The sequence below is a fragment of the Hemitrygon akajei genome, unplaced genomic scaffold (genome assembly GCF_048418815.1).
Source record: "Hemitrygon akajei unplaced genomic scaffold, sHemAka1.3 Scf000089, whole genome shotgun sequence".
Classification (NCBI taxonomy): Eukaryota; Metazoa; Chordata; class Chondrichthyes; order Myliobatiformes; family Dasyatidae; genus Hemitrygon; species Hemitrygon akajei.
The window spans coordinates 2,945,714-2,963,003 of record NW_027331975.1 but is presented as its reverse complement, the minus strand read 5'-3'; the positions used below and the strand labels follow the sequence as shown (position 1 = coordinate 2,963,003).

Genomic DNA, 17,290 nt, shown 5'->3' with positions numbered 1-17,290 from the left:
TTAATTTGACCCCTAGCTGCTCATATTCCTGTAACAGAACCTTCTTCCTTGTCCTATCTATGTCATTGGTACCGACATGTATTAAGACAACTGGATCCTCCCCCTCCCACTGCAAGTTTCTCTCCAGCCCAGAAGAGATGTCCTTAACCCTGGCACCAGGCAGGCAACATAGCCTTCGGGACTCTCGCTCTCGGTTGCAGAGAACCCTATCTATCCCCCTGACGATACTGTCCCCTATTACTACAACATTTCTATTGACTCCCCCCTCTGGAATGGCCCCCCACTCCATGGTGCTATGGGCAGGTTGCTCATCCTCCCCACAGTCCCCGCTCCTGCCCTCACAGGGAGTTAAAGCCTCGAATCTGTTGGACAAGAGCAAGGCCTGCATCTCTTCCAGCCCTACCTCCTGGATTCCCCTACTTGCCTCACTCATAGCCACACCATCCTGTGCTTGACTGCAATCTACATTAGTTAATCTATTAGGTGTGGCTATCTCCTGGTACACAGAGTCCAGGTAACTCTCCCCCTCCCTGATGTGTCGCAGTGTCTGAAGCTCGGACTTCAGCTCATCAATATGAAGCTGGATTTCCTCGAGCAACAAACACTTGCTGCAAATGTAGTCGCCGTGTCCCTCAATGGTGTCCACCGGTTCCCACATCTCGCAGCAGTAACACATCACCTGCTCCATGCTATATAGTTAATTTAATGTACTAGTATTAGTTATGCAAGAACCCTTTGCCCCAATACAGCTAACTATCACACTATTTAACAATAATTTTAAAGTCATAAGTGTAAAAGGAAGCAGGACTACTTACCAATACTTACCAAGCAACTAGCTGTGAGAGCTCTGCAGCTCCGGTCTTCCTCGCCTCGCCCGGTTCCGCCGAAGCCCGTTGAGCCAAAGCCCTTAGGCCTCCACTCTACTCCCGGCTCACTCCACTGCCCGCAACGACGCTGCCCGCTGTATCGGGCTGTGTTCCTTTTAAATCTCCCGCACTTCACTGCCCGACGTCACACGCCTGCACAGTCCCGCCTCTCTCAACTCAGATGAAAACCGGTAAAATTCAAAATGGCTTCCGCCTCACTCTTGCTCCGATTCTCAGAAGTCCTTCTCCGAAAATCTGAAAGGAGTGAAATTTTACCCCTTACCAAAGGAAATTATAATCAATGTTGATTAGTAACTCAATTTCGATGGTCAATAAACGGGATAAAATATTTAGGTATTAGAGTTGATAATGATGTAAAAAATTTATATAAACAAAATTATTTGCCATTATTAAAAAAAAGAGGATCTTGATAAATGGATGATGTTACCAATAACATTAATAGGTACAGTTAATGCTGTAAAAATGAATATATTTCCTAGATTGCAATATTTATTTCAAACTTTACCAATACAATTACCTCAGAAGTTTTTTCAAGAACTGAATAAATATGTAAGGAAATTTCTTTGGAAAGGAAAGATGTCAAGAATATCATTGGAAAAATTGACATGTAAATTTGATTTAGGAGGGTTACAACTTCCAAATTTTAAGAATTATTATAAAGCAAATCAACTTAGATTTATTGCGTCTTTTTTTGATGAAGAAAAACCGGCATGGATTAGAATAGAATTAGATAAGATAGGAGAAAATATACCAGAAGATTATATATGTAAATGGGAATCTAAATGGATACGGGAAAAAAAGAATCTCCTATATTAAGACACTTGATTGATTTATGGAATAAGGTAACTATGGACGATGAGATAAAGAAATCTTTATTAGCAAAAAGAACTTTAATTCAAAATAGGCTTATTCCTTTTAGAATAGATAATAAACTTTTACATAATTGGTTCCAAAAGGGGATTAAATATATAGGTGATTGTTTTGAAGGAGGTATATTGATGTTGTTTGATCAATTAAAAAATAGATATAAAATATCAAATAACACTCTGTTCTGTTATTTTCAATTAAAGGCTTATTTACGAGAAAAGCTGGGTCAAACAACGTTGATGCCAAAATCTAGTGAAATAGAAATATTAATTCGAAAAGGTAAAATTAAAAAATTTACATCTTGCATGTATAATTTGATTCAAAAACAGACAATTAAATCAGGAATTCATAAATCAAGACAAAATGGGAATTTGATTTGAATGTTAAAATTGATGGAAAAAACTGGTCAAGATTATGTTCTGATAGTATGATAAATACAATAAATGTTCGACTTAGATTAATACAATATAATTTTTTACATCAATTATATATAACACCACAGAAAATAAATAGGTTAAATTCAAATATGTCTGACCAATGTTTTCGATGTAATCAAGAAATTGGTATTTTTTTACATTCTACTTGGTCTTGTTTTAAAATTCAACCATTTTGGATAAATCTAAGACTTTTATTGGAACAAATTACTGGAGTACAACTCCCACATAGTCCAGTATTATTTTTATTAGGAGACATTGAAGGGACAATACCAAAACTTAAATTGAATAAGTATCAGAAAAGATTTATAAAAATTGCATTGGCAGTAGCCAAAAAAGTTATCACAGTTACTAGGAAATCTGATTTATATTTAACTATGGATTGTTGAATTAATGAAATACATAGTTGTATTCCACTTGAAAAAATTACATACAATCTAAGAAATGAATATGATAATATATTTTTTAAAAATTTGGCTCCCATACCTACAAAATATAGGATTAAATACATAGGTCCTTTGAAGATAAAATTATAAAGTAATTGGGGAAAGTAAAAATAAATATTAAAATTATTTTGAACTCCATGGAGCATGTGGGGATCCTCCGATATCCAGGCAAACTTTCTCTTTTTTTTCTCTCTTTAGATAAGGTTTAAGGGGGGAGGGGGGAGGGTTAATATTATTTTTCTCACTATTTATCATCACATTTATTCTTTGTAATTTCCTAAAATTTAATAAATAAATAAATATTTTTTAAAAAGAAGCATTTGAAAAATTGAAAACTATGATATGTCAACAACCTGTGCTTAAGGCACCTGACTTTGAAAAACCTTTTTCATTAGCTGTAGATGCTAGTGATGAGGCTGCAGGAGCAGTATTAATGCAAAGTAATGAGGGTGATGAGGTTGATCATCCAGTAGCTTACTTTTCTAAGAAATTTAATAAGCATCAAAGAAACTATTTGACAATAGAGAAGGAATTGTTATCTCGTTTTTTGGTTGAAAGTTTGGTTGAAAGGTGGAGTTTTAATTAATGCCTAAAGTTTAAAAGGTCGTCGACAGCAGTTTCTTTATAATACTGCCATTTAAAAATCAGTGGAGAGTGAAGATCGGAGTTCGGGAGCTAAAAGATCAAGAAAAGTCGACTTCGACGGTGAAACAGGTTCGACCTTGTTTGATCCTCATTCAGAAAGAATTCGTTGGCTGTCCCCATGTTAATCCCTGCGAAATATAGCAGAGAGGATTGGGCACAGTTTTGTAAAGAAAAGGTCAGTGCCTTTAAGCCGTTTCATTTTCATCTTCGTAAATTCTCCGGGAAAAGTATAGTTCGACTGGGTACCACAACAACACGACGTGAAAGAGAATTTAAATTGTCTAAAAAGTCTCTCCTTTAATGGACTGTAAGCATTTTGAACTTTTGCAGTACTACTTTGAAGAACTGTTTTTGCAACATCGTTTTAAGAACTGTTTAAGCTTTATTGCTTTAAGAACTGTTTATGCTGCCGCACAGCAGCTGATTTCCGGTTACGTTAGCGGTTTGTCTACTTTTGGGAGTTTGTTTTTCAGTGTTTAATAAATGCTTTATTTGTTATATAAAAAAATGATTTAGACAAGGGAATTAAATGCAGCATCTCCAAGTTTGCGGATAACACGAAGCTGGGCGACGGTGTTAGCTATGAGGAGGATGCTAAGAGGATGCAGGGTGACTTGGATAGGTTAGGTGAGTGGGCAAATTCATGGCAGATGCAATTTAATGTGGATAAATATGAGGTTATCCATTTTGGTTGCAAGAACAGGAAAACAGATTATTATCTGAACGGTGGCCGATTAGGAAAAGGGGAGGTGCAACGAGACCTGGGTGTCATTGTACACCAGTCATTGAAGGGAGGCATGCAGGTACAGCAGGCGGTGAAAAAGGTGAAAGGTATGCTGGCATTCATAGCAAAAGGATTTGAGTACAGGAGCAGGGAGTTTCTACTGCAGTTGTACAAGGCCTTGGTGAGACTTCACCTAGAGTATTATGTGCAGTTTTGGTCCCCTAATCTGAGGAAAGTCATTCTTGCCAGAGAGGGAGTACAAAGAAGGTTCACCAGATTGATTCCTGGGATGACAGGACTTTCATATGAAGAAAGACTGGATCGACTAGGCTTATACTCACTGGAATTTTGAAGATTGATGGGGGATCTTATTGAAACGATTACAACTCTAAAGGGATTGGACAGACTAGATGCAGGAAGATTGTTTCCGATGTTGGAGAAGTCCAGAACGAGGGGTCACAGTTTAAGGTTAAAGGGGAAGACTTTTCGGACCGAGATGAGGAAAAACTTCTTCACACAGAGAGTGGAGAATCTCTGGAATTCTCTGCTACAGGAAACAGTTGAGGCCAGTTCATTGGCTATATTTGGATATGGCCCTTGTGGCTAAAGGGATTGGGGGTATGGAGAGAAAGCAGGTACAGGGTTCTGAGTTGGATGATCAGCCATGATCATACTAAATGGCGGTGCAGGCTCGAAGGGCCGAATGGCCTACTCCTGCACCTATTTTCTATGTTTCTATCCTCTGTCAACCCTTTAAATATCATTTGCCAGTCTGTCTTAGCTAATTCACATCTCATATCTTCAAAGTTGCCCTTCTTTAAGTTCAGAACATTTGGTTCTGAATTAACTATGTCACTCTCCATCTTAATGAAGTATTCCACCATATTATGGTCTCTCTTACACAAGGGGCCTCACATGACAAGATTGCTAATTAACCCTTCCTCATTGCTCAATACCCAGTCTAGAATGGCCTGTTCTCTAGTTGGTTCCTCGACATGTTGGTTCAGAAAACCATCCCGCACACATTCTAAGAAATCCTCTTCCTCTGCACCCTTACCAATTTGGTTCACCCAATCTATATGTAGATTGAAGTCACACATTACAACTGCTCTTCTTTTTGCACGCATTTCTAATTTCCTGTTTAATGCCATCTCCAACTTCACTACTACTGTTAGGTGGCCTGTACACAAATCCCACCAGCGTTTTATGCCCCTTAGTGTTACGCAGCTTTACCCATATCGATTCCACATCCTCCAGGCTAATGTCCTTCCTTTCTATTGCGTTAATCTCTTCTCTAACCAGCAACGCTATCCCACCTCCTTTTCTTTCCTGTCTTTCCCGCCTGAATATTGAATATCCCTGGATGTTGAGCTCCCATCCTTGGTCATTCTGGAGCCATGTCTCTGTGATTCCAACTATATCATGTTCATTAATAACTATCTGCACATTCAATTCATCCACCTTATTACGAATGTTCCTTGCATTGACTCACAAAGCCTTCAGGCTTGTTTTTACAACACTCTTAGCCCTTATACAATTATGTTGAAAAGTGGCCCTTTTGAATTTTTGCCCTGGATTTGACTGCCTGCCACTTTTACTTTTCACCTTACAACTTTTTGCTTCTACTCTCATTTTACACCCCTCTGTCTCTCTGCACTCGTTCCTATCCCCCTGCCACATTAGTTTCAATCCTCCTGAACAACAGTAGCAAACGCTCCCCCTAGGATTAGGAGGAGGGACAGCCCTCAGTGATTCCTGTGTATGCACCCTGGAAGCCTCAAGAAATGATAATGATCATGAATCAGGCCCCAGATAGAAAAGAAAAACCAGCACAGTTTGCTCAGTGTGTCCACAGTACTACACAAAAGTTTAATGTGACTCCGCAAGATTTATTTGGTCTCTGCTGCATGATTCTCTCAGCTGATGAGGGGTGGAAATGGAAGGCAGAATTGAGATACCAAACCTATCAGCAGTCACAGGTGGAAAAACATAATGAGAATGAACAGATGGACCAAATCATTCAAGCTTTGGAAAGGGCTCTCCAGCAACCTGTAAACATCACTAAAGTACCTGAATGCAAACATAAGGCTGGGAAATCAGGACCAGACTATTGAGAGCGATTTGTGGCCTGCTACGGCACCTTCGCAGGAGACCAAGACTTTAATGATGGGAATCTGTCCCCCCAGTTCAATGCCCTACTGCTCCAATGCTTAGCAACTAAGTTCGCCAACATGATTAAAACAAATAATATGGACTGGACTGACAATGACCGAAATCAAATGTGACGAGCTTTGACATATCATTAGGACCCAACTTTCGAATCTCGATCAACCCCGAAGGGAACTAATATTAAAGCTGAATATGCTCAGCGGGAAGAAGGACGCGAGCGGGCTATATCTGAGGAACAGAAATGGGAGAAAAAACCTAGCACAGGACAGGTAGGGACAACAACCCGTTTGGAAACTGACAAGAAGATGCTTCCAACCATGAGTGCCAACCCTCAGGAAGAGCCCAATGTAATATTGCAAGTTGCTGGAAATCCAGTTCTGTTTATGATTGATATGAGGCAACCACAACCACTCTCGATCAGGAACTAGTATTGGAAAAGGGATTCCAGCTATCAGACATTATAATCACTCTGTCAGGGTTCGAAGGCACGGAACGTACGTATTCACGTACCCAGCCACTGCAGGTGGAATTCCAGGGGTGCCAGTGTGAGGTTTCATTTACAGTCACCACCAGATGGGGGGGGGGGGGGGGTGTAATCTAGCAGGGAGAGACTTGCTCTGTCTGTTGGAAGTCGAGATTCTTTGCACAGACAATGCTGTCACCCTTGACAGGTGAACAACTGACAGCTTCCCCAGTTTCCGACCCCAAGTGGAGGGCACTTAATTTAGACTCCACTCCTTCTGCCAGCAGCCGACCCTCATGTGACTCTGTGCTTTGACCCTACGGGGTGCGCCACTGAGGAAAGCCAATATTATGCACCCCTCGATGGACAGAATTTCCCAGTCACGGTGATTAGACAGGTTAAAGGAAGAGACGGTATTGCATTACTGGCCGAATTTCCGGATTTCCTTTGGCGACAGACAGAACTGGTGGTTCCCCATACCACTGTTAGTGTTTGCCCTGGGTTCAAGCCAAAGAGCCCAGGGTTCCTGGCCTACACCCTAACGAAACAAGCCTCCAGCACCGAGGGAGACTGGCAAGACTTGGCCGCGGGTCTAGTCTAATACGGGAAGGAGTCTGAGGTGAAGACGGGATATCTGGTAAGACAACCTTTTAATAGTGTCCAATCCCAAGATGCTGTATCCCATCTCTGTGTAATTTCAGGCCAAGAAATCTGTCGCACCAACTGTCCCCCTGTCTGGATCACCACAGAAGAAGGACAGACTCTCCCATCCATTTAGCAATATCCCCTCAATCCCGAGGCAACGTTTTATGAGGAAGGAAGCTCCTTTGTGGATCCAGCAGGAAAACGATATCCTGGCTATGCGATAGTGATGGACAGTGAAGTAATTGAGCAAGCCTCTTTTGAAGCAGCTGTCTCTGCCCAGAAGGCTGAGCTGTTTGCTCTGACTCGTGCCTGTATCCCAGCAACAGACTAAAGTGGGAACGTTTACACAGACTCCCGTTATGCATTTGGAATTGTACATGACTACGGGGCTCTCTGGGAACATGGGGATTCCTGACTTCCTCTGGCCACCCCATTAGTAATGCCACCTTTGTAAACAACTTACTCACCGCTCTACAGCTACCTCGAGTTTTGTTCTTCTCAGGGGGACGCCACTGAGGAGGAGTGAAAACTGTGGTCCCAGATGGGGTGCCAGAAAGACCCCGACCTAGATTTTTGGATCACCCCAGCGGGACAGGTTTGTGTTCCTACACAGTTTTTACCAATATTGGTTGATTATATACATAATTGTACACACCTGGGAAAGGAGCGAATGGTTGGTAACCTGTACCCTGCACATCGGGTATGACTCCCTTGACAGGTGGACCTTTTTGTGTCTACAAGTTGATTTTATTGAATTGCCTAGAGTACATTGCTATAGATACCGCTTAGATATTATAGATGTGTTTAGTAGATGGGTTGAAGCTGTTCCAACTACCAATAATACTGTTATGACTGTTGTGAAGGTATTATTACGGGAAATACTTCCCGGGTACGGCCTGGCAGAGATGCTGAGCTCTGACAATGACCCACACTTCGTGATGAAAGTAAACAAAGGCATACGTAATGAACTAGCTATCAAGCAACAATTCCACTGTGTACACCACCCACGGGCCGCTGGCACAGTGGAGAGAGCCAATGGCACTCTGAAGAGTAAATTTGGCCAAACTAACAGTGGAGACTGGACTCGGTTGAAGGTCCTACCGTCACCCAGTTCCATATGAGGGTTACCCCACAGGGGAAAACAGGGTTGTCACCAGCTGAAATCATTTATGGATGGCCCATGAAGACACCCTGGGGACTAAGGCCTTGTGTACCATTGCTCCCAGAAAGTCTACCAGCAAAATTGGATATTCATACGCAAGGGGAAGACATGGGGAAATATATATACCAACTAACCAAAATTTTCCAAGCATACATTCACAGGTATGACAGGCTTACAAGGAAGAGAACTACTCCGCACCATGGAACCTGGGATTTTTTTTCCTGATGAAGAACTGGGATTAAGGGAATCTTGGACCTCGGAGGAGAGGACCATATCAGGTGTTACCGACCACCCCCACGGCTGTGAAACTGAAGGGGCAATCTCGGTGGATACATCATTAGGTGCCAAACATGTTACTGAAGGAACTGTGTAGAAGGTCTCTCTTGGACTAACGGGAATGTATTGGTTGTTAGTGGTGTTCATGTTTATGTCTTTGAGAGGGCTCACCCCAGCATCCGGGGGCCCCCATGTTAACACATTTCTGTCTTTCTGTCATACCTATGCCAAACAGGTAGAACTAGGGGCCTGCTGGGTTTGTGCTGAAATTCCACAGCATGGTAAAACTATGGTTCCAATTCAGTAATCCCGCTCAACCAGAGTGAGGAACTCTCAGCCTGGGCTTTCTCAAATAACATCCGGGGAAGTGAGAGGAGGACCTGTGGTCCAGTCATAGATGACTGTGGCTGTCAGTGTTTTGAGGAAAGGTGTCTCAGGCCCCCACCAAACGGAACTTCCAATACTGGGAAACATGCATCCTGGCCATACTTGCAGGTGCCCAGCAGCCGAGAGGAACAACTGAGACTGATTGATTTTGGATGATTACTTTTCTCTCCTATGGAGTAGCCGGGAATTCATGAGAGATGATCAATTTGGATACAGCACTTGAGGAGCTGGCCACAATACTGCAGGGGCCCTGACAGAAACACAGGCCCAAGTAACAGAAATATCCACTGAAATTATTGCAATATGACAAACAGTCCTACAGAATTGTATGGCTTTAGATTTTATCCTAGCTGAGAAAGGGGGAACCTGTGCTGTTATTGACACAGAATGCTGCACCTATATCCCTGATGAATCTACTAACATTACACTCCTCTCCGAGCACACTGCAAAGGAGATTGACAGCATCAAGAAAGTAGGGCAGGATTTACACGGGTTCACCGAAGGATCGAAACGGTGATCTTGAAGGCCTGTTTGGTAATATGTGGGGCATGATACTGCATTATGGCCTAATAGTTGTACATATCTTTGTTATAATTACTGTTGTACACTGTCATTACCCTCTGAGAAGTCAAAGCTGTACTCAGTTCCTTTCTCTGTTAAAAGTTACTGCTTTGTTGATCATGTAATGATCTAAAAGATGGAATGATAAAGTATGTAAAAGGGTTAACACTTCATTAAACAATAGCAGCCTGTTTTTCTGAAAGAAACTGCTGATGATCAACAGATGTGCTAAGCCATGCTCAGCCATGTTTCTTCTTAAGGGTAGCTAGCTAGGGTTTCAGGATGCTTATCTCCATGTGCACTCATGCGAAGAGATAGGACAGCTTCAGTCTGTTCTGTGTCTGGAAGCCATTATGACTGTTCTGTAACTTGTCTATAGGGGCTCCAGCCTGTCATGTAGTAAATATCTTTGGCTCCAGCCTGTGTTGCGTGGGGAGTATCTGGATGGATATATCTGTGGTGTAAGGGGAATTGTTAGTCAGTTAGTGGATTGGGTGGGGACAGTCATCGACTGTGTCTGTCTGAGTGACTAACTGAGTAAGCCTCAGGTGCTTGGAACAAAGCGTTTGTACTTATACGGTCTCTGAGTGACTCTCTCCAGATTCGACTTCCACAGAATAGGAGTGGTTTTAAAGGGCTGGAAGCTGGAAGCTCATTACCAGACCTGGAGTGATTGCAACTGGGTCTGACAGAGGCATAAATGGTTCTTCTGGGCACATTCAGTCTCGCTCCAACTATATCCCACCTTCCCGTATACAGGTATGTAATGTCTAAAGGATCAGAGTTTGAGTAAATGAGACTCACCAAACTTTCTCCTGACTGAATAAATGGAATCTCCGAGTCTCTTGAGGCAGAGCTGTTCTCTCCAGTTAATGCTTTCAGTCCTCAGGCTGTTTCACTTGTTGCTGTTCCCTCGTCTTCAGCCGTGGTTTGCTTCTAGTTGGGCTTTTTCTTCCAATAAACCTCTCACCGCAGGTCTAACTTTAACCAGAGAGATAATGAAGCACAATAACAATAAAAAGGAGAACCAAACATTTCTGGTTAATGTTACTAAGAACAAAACGTTGAAGGCTGATATAATGATCTCAGTAAACATTTTTTTATTGTCATTCACACATCACAAAATGATACAGGATAAGGAGGAGCCATCATTCAGTCAGGAACAGAATTAGATGATTCGATCCATCTGGTCTGCCCCACCATTTAACCACAGCTGATTTTCATTCCAACACCATATTCCTGCCTTCCTCCTGTAACCCTGAGCTACTCAGCAATCAGGAATATGTTAATCGCTGTCATAAATATACCCAAATGGCAGCTTCAACCAGCCTCTGTGGCAACAAATTCCACAGATCAGACATCTTCTGGCCAAAAAATTCTTCTCCTCTCAGTTTTAAAGGGAAGATTCTTTATTCCGAGACTGTGCTGTCAGATCACAGTCTAATGGAAACATCCTCTCCATGTCCACTGTATCCAGGCTTTTCAGCAGTTGGTAGGTTTACTTAACCATACATCCCTCCACCACCCCCACCGTCCCTCTAAACTCCATTGAGCACAGGTCCAGAGCCATCAAATGCTCCTCATACATAACGCCGAACATTCCTGAGATTATTTTTGTAAACCTTGTTCGCAGCAACTGTACTGAACACATTTCTAGGAATAACAAACTAATTGGTACCAGGGTAATTTGCAGGGGAAAGTTGTGGTTACTTTACTGTTCTACTTTCACAGAGTGAGCCATTTCCATGTCCATATTAAAACCGGTACATTTCAGGAAAAATAAACCAATCCAGAGTGAATGTAATAAAAAGAAATTGGAATTACCAAACTGCTCAGCATGTAAGGAACACCTGTGGGGAGAGGAACAATATTTACAATTCAGGTTAAAAACACTTTGTCACGATGACTTCATTTTCAGTTTTTAATGCAGATCTCCAGCAACTTGAGATTCTGCCCGATTTCCACCATTTTATCCAGATCCGACTTCCACAAAATGCAAGTGATTTTAAAGGGCTGGGCTGCTGGAAGCACATTACCAGACCTGCAGTGATTGCAACTGTGTCTGACAGAGGCATAAATGGTTCTTCTGGGCACATTCAGTCTCACCAACTATTTCCCACCTTCTATTGTACAGGTATGTAATGTATAAAGGACCAGTGTTTGAGTAAATGAGACTCACCAAACTTCCTCCTCACTGACTCACTGGGAACTCCAAGTCAGCTGATTCAGAGGTGTTCTCTCCAGTTGATGCTCTCAGTCCTTGGGCCAGTTCACTTGTTGCTATTCCCACATCTTTAGCCATGGTTTGCTTGCAGTTGGGGTTTTTCTTCCAATAAACCTCTCACTGCAGGTCTAACATTAACCAGAGAGATAATGAAGCACATTAACAATGAAAAGGAGAACCAAACATTTCTGCTTAATGTTACTAAGAACAAAACTCACTGAAATTTAAACGTTGAAGCCAAATATAATAATCTCAGTGAACAATCTTTTATTGCCCCTCACACATCACAAAACAATATGGGATAAGAAGGAGCCATCATTCTGTCATGGTAATACATAAGACACAGGAACAGGATTAGGTGATTTGATCCATCTGGGCTATAAACGTGCAGGAGCAATGTGTGGTTAAGTGCCATGCTCAAGGATACAACGCACTGCCTGACCTGAGGCTCAAACTCATGACCTTCAGATTGCTAAACCACTCGGCCACATGCACATCACAGAAACCACTCTCCCCCCTAGACTTCCCAGTCCCTCGGTAAAGCAGGCAGTGAAATCAAAGATCCCCAAAACCTGGAACGTTCTCCTTTCTCACCCACCCCAGTCCGGGAGAAGACACAACAGCCAGAAAGCTCAAGGACAAATGTGAGCAGCCTCAGGAAACGAGGCGAGTTCAGGGAAGTTAATGAACACAGTGGCGAAAATCACACTATGTGATCTTGCGTCACAAAGCGGAGGGCGGGGCAGATCTGCGGCACACAGCCTCACATGACCTATTGGCGGGACTTCCATTTCAACTCTGCAGAAATAGACAGCCTGGGCTCCTGGTTTGAATCGTTCAATGCAGGTTAAGTGAAGTCCACACATTTTTGACAAGCCCAGATAATCAGAAAATAAATGAGTAATTCGTGATCAGTTCAGGGCTCACGGCCAACAATGGATCTCCCTGCTCGGGACTGGTCTCAAGACTCACTGATGGGAATGCGATATCTTCGGCCCGCAGACAGTGATCCAGATCCCTGGCTCCCCCACCCAGAAGATGAGGACCCTTTCCCAATCCCACAGATGAAGTACTTCAGCACTGAGCGGAAATGAAAACACCGCCCAGCCGGAGACACAGAGCATGCGCGAAGTGAGTGCCTCAGAAACAGATGGGCAGATGCTGCCCATCTGTTGTTAAATGGGAGGGGCAAATGTGATCATGTGACCAGTGGGGTCTCCCACCACTCTGTGGAAAGAAGCAAACCTGCCGCTCAGATCTCCTCTCACCTGAAATGTATCAGACATTTCAAGCCCCAGGAAAAATGTATCATCAGTCCACTCAGAATCACAATCAGGTTTATTATGAATGGCGTGTGTCAGAAAATTTGTTAACTGTGCAGCAGCAGTTCAATGCAATACATAATATAGAACAAAAAAACCCTAATTAAAATAATAAAAATAACTAAATCAATTACAGTATACAAATATCTGGGGCCCTTACTCTTCGTAATTTTTATGAATGACCTGGATGAGGAAGTGGAGGGATGGGTTAGTAAATTTGCTGATGACACAAAGGTTGGGGGAGTTGTGGATAGGGTGGAGAGCTGTCAGAGGTTTCAGCGGGACATCGATAGGATGCAAAAATGTGCTAAGAAGTGGCAAATAGAGTTCAACCAGCATAAGTGTGAAGTGGTTCATTTTGTTAGGTCAAACATGATGGCAGAATATAGTATTAATGGTAAGACTCTTGGCAGTGTGGAGGATCAGAGGGATCTTGGGTTCCCAGTCCATAGGACATTCAAAGCTGCTACGCAGGTTGACTCCGTGGTTAAGAAGGTATATGGTGCATTGACCTCCCTCAATCGCGGGATTAAATTTAGGAGCCGAGAGGTAATGTTGCAGCTATATCTGATGCTGGTCACACCCCAATGTGCTCAATCTGGTTGCCTCACTACATGAAGCATGTGGAAACCATAGAAAGGTTGCAGAGATTTACACAGATGTTACCTGGTTTGGGGAGCATGCCTTTTTAAAATTGTTTGAGTGAACTCGGACTTTTCTACTTGGAGCAACAGAGGATGAGAGGTGACCTGATAGAGGTGTATAAGATGGTGAGAGGCATTGATCGTGTGGATAGACAGAGACTTTTTCCCAGGTCTGAAATGGTTATGACAAGACAGCACAGGTTTAAGGTGTTCGTGTGTAGTTGCAGAGGAAATGATAGGGATAAGTTTTTTACTCAGAGAGTTGTGAGTGTGTGGAATTGGCTACCAGCAATGGTGGTGGAGGTGGGTATGATAGTGTCTTTTGGATAGGTACCTGGAGACACTGGAGAAAAATAAAGAAAAACTAGCTTAGAACCATAGTAATTCCGAAGGTAGGGACATGTTGGCACAACTTTGTGGGCCGAAGGGCTTGTATTGTGCTGTAGGTTTTCTATGTTTCTGTTGTTAAGAGTGATGAACAGACCTGATGGACAATGGCTGCAGAGTTAACCATTCCCAAACCCCCTCCTGAGAACTACGAACTATTGCTGTTGTTATGCTGCTCATGAAAGAGAGAGATAAAGCCCAGGCAAGAACATCTGCTACAGATAAGAGGGGGAGAGAGACTGTTGATTTACTGTATTATGACTCTTCCTGGATTATTTACCTTCCACTACAAGGACTTCACTTTGCTCCTTAACATTCCTCAGGAGATAGCAGTAGTGGCCTGATTTGATGGACACGGTCATTCAGAGTTGATGGATAGCTGAGACCCCGTGAGTGGGGATAAAAGGCAGGTCTGGAGAGACACCCTTCAGACACCACCTTCGGAGACCGAACCAGGAGATCGGTCAGTAAAGCTCACAGTGTTACAGCAGGGCCGGTGGGGGCTTGTGTGTGTGTGTCCACTCATGCCAGAGTGATGAGTCCACCACAGAAGAATGGTCTAGCTGAAGGAGGGAGGGGTCATAACTGAATGGCCATAACGATATGATGGATTAAGAAAGCCACAAAAGGTTTGCCTGCCGCAGCTGTTGCTGTTACATCTCGCTCGCTCTCACTCTCTCTCCAACGATTTCAATACAACAGCCATAACCACCTCAGCATTTATGAACTGAACTCTATACTTTCCTATGACAATTCATTTACCCCTAGACATCGATAGAGCATGTTTATTATTTATTATTATTATTCCTACACTTTTAGGTTTATTACTGCTAACTTGTTTTATATGTATATTTGCAATTTTGATAGTGTATTGTGTAGTTTACTAATAAACACCTTTAGTTTGGTACCACCAGACTCCAACGTATTCTCCTTTCTCTGCTGGTCAGACACCCAGTTACGGGGTACGTAACACTGTGAATAAATTAAAAATCGTGCAACAAACAGAAATACTATATATTTTAAATGTGAGGTAGTGTTCAAGGGTTCAATATCCATTTAGCAATCGGATGGCAGAGGGGAAGAAACTGTTCCTGAATCACTGAGTGTGAGCCTTCAGACTTCTGTACCTCCTTACCTGCTGGTAACATTGAGAAAACCACATTCCCTGGGTGCTGGAGGTCCTTGATAATAGACGCTGCCTTTCTGAGACATGGCTTCTAATCCTCTGGTAATCTTATAAACGTCTATCCAGTCTCACCCCAGCCGGCACAGCTCCGGAAAAACAACACAATTTTGTCCAACCTCCTGTTATAGCTCAGGCCCTCTAATCCAGGCAATATCCTGGTAAACCTCTTCTGCGCCCTCTCCAAAGCCCCGACATCCTTCCGAAAATGGGAGCGACCAGAACTGTATGAAACACTCCAGATGTGGTCTAACTAGTTTTATAAAGCTGCAGCACAACTTCCCGACTTTTGAACTCAATGCTTCAACTAATAAAGACAACCATGCCATTTTCCTTCTTAACCACCCGATCAATCTCTGCAGTCTCTTTCAGGGAGCGATGAACTTGGAGTCTAAGATCCCTCTGATCATTAACACTGTTCAGGGATTTGCATTTAACAGTGTACTGTCGCATACATTCGACCTACCGAACTGCCAAGATGATCATCACTAATCAAATATCACTGAGATTTCTCAGGTCCTGTTGAATTTATTGCCAAGTGCACAAGTACGGGAAGGTACAGGTACAGAGAAACACTGACTTGTGGCAGCATCACAGGCAAGTACATTCAGATAACACACGGAACACAAATTATACAATTCTCTGTCAGTAACAATACAGAAATATGTTTTACTTCATCCTGCTAATAGGACCAGAACACCAGGGGCTGAGCGGCGGCTCATCTCAGACGGTTCGGTGTGAAGGTCTCACAACCCTGTCCGACCCCGGCAGATTCTGTGAAGGAAGCGAGGCGAGGCCGCCAGTTCGGGAAAGTTCATCCCCTCCCCCTTCAGGTTTCACCGATCACCCTGTGTTTCTCTCTTCCCTCCCCACCCCCATCTTTTATTCTCCAGTCCTGCCGAAGGGTTTCGGCCGGTAATGTCGACTGTATTCTTCCCCTAGATTCTGCCCGGACTGCTGAGTTCCTCCAGCATTTTGTGCGCGTTGCTCGAATTTCCAGCAACTGCAGATTTTCTTTTGTTTGAGTTCGGGAAAGTTAAGTCACTGCTCAACGTCAGACCTCCCCGCTCGGGACCGGCTTCAATACTCACCGAAGGGAAATTGTTGGTGTTGCCCCGCAGAGAATAATCCGTCTCCGGCTCGCCGTCCAAGGGGGCGAGGACCCCCTCCGGATCCCGATCCCGAACCCGGACCCACCGCTGACCCACTTCCACAAAGAACGAAAAAAACATCACTGCCTTGCTCGGGCATGTGAGCATGCGCACTGTGCTTCATGCGGCACAGGCGGTGGGCGGGGCCACGGAAACAACCCCGCAAATGCTGCCTATCTGCGGTAAAACATGATCACGTGACGCTGGAGGGTCTCCCATGTGACCGGTGACTGTTCCTCGCCCTTCACATACTGCCCTACCCACTGCCGCATTTCCCAAATTATTTCATTATTTCCCTATATCATTTCCATACGTATTTAGATTTTCCCTCGATATCTTCCCCGATCACTTTCCCTCCAGCCCCAGGTCACAGAGTTCTCAGAGTTATAGTTTCGATTCACTTCCCATCCCGACACACAATTCAGACCCACACAGAAAATGAGCAGGTTTCGTTTAAATCAGTCAACACACACAAAATGCTGGTGGCACGCAGCAGGTCAGGCAGCATCTATAGGGAGAAGCACTGTCGACGCTTCGGGCCGAGACCCTTCGACAGTCCTGAAACGTTCCGAAACGTGGACAGCGCTTCTCCCTATAGATGCTGCCTAACCTGCTGCGTTCCACCGGCATTTTGTGTGTGTTGCTTGAATTTCCAGCATCTGCAAATTTCCTCGTGTTTGTCATTTAAATCAGTCTATGTTTATAAACACTCA

The 17,290-nt window shown here is 43.4% G+C and overlaps 1 protein-coding gene across 11 annotated transcripts in view; it reads right to left on the bottom strand.

Annotated features, from left to right (window-relative positions):
• LOC140722799 (uncharacterized) overlaps positions 1–16,674 on the bottom strand; it is a 44,630-nt gene extending 27,956 nt beyond the window's left edge. For 3 of the 11 annotated variants that reach the window (XM_073037464.1, XM_073037462.1, XM_073037466.1), the window contains exons 1-4: positions 16,518–16,673; positions 11,846–12,018; positions 10,471–10,647; positions 826–1,121 (exon numbers count right to left, since the gene is read on the bottom strand). The gene's annotated coding sequence lies outside the window, so the exon portion shown is untranslated. Of the gene's footprint in view, positions 1–815; positions 1,122–10,470; positions 10,648–11,845; positions 12,019–16,517 lie in introns of all 11 variants that reach the window. The other 8 variants (XM_073037467.1, XM_073037463.1, XM_073037468.1 and 5 more) reach the window with 6 other exon arrangements.
• Between the last annotated feature and the right edge of the window lie 616 nt (positions 16,675–17,290).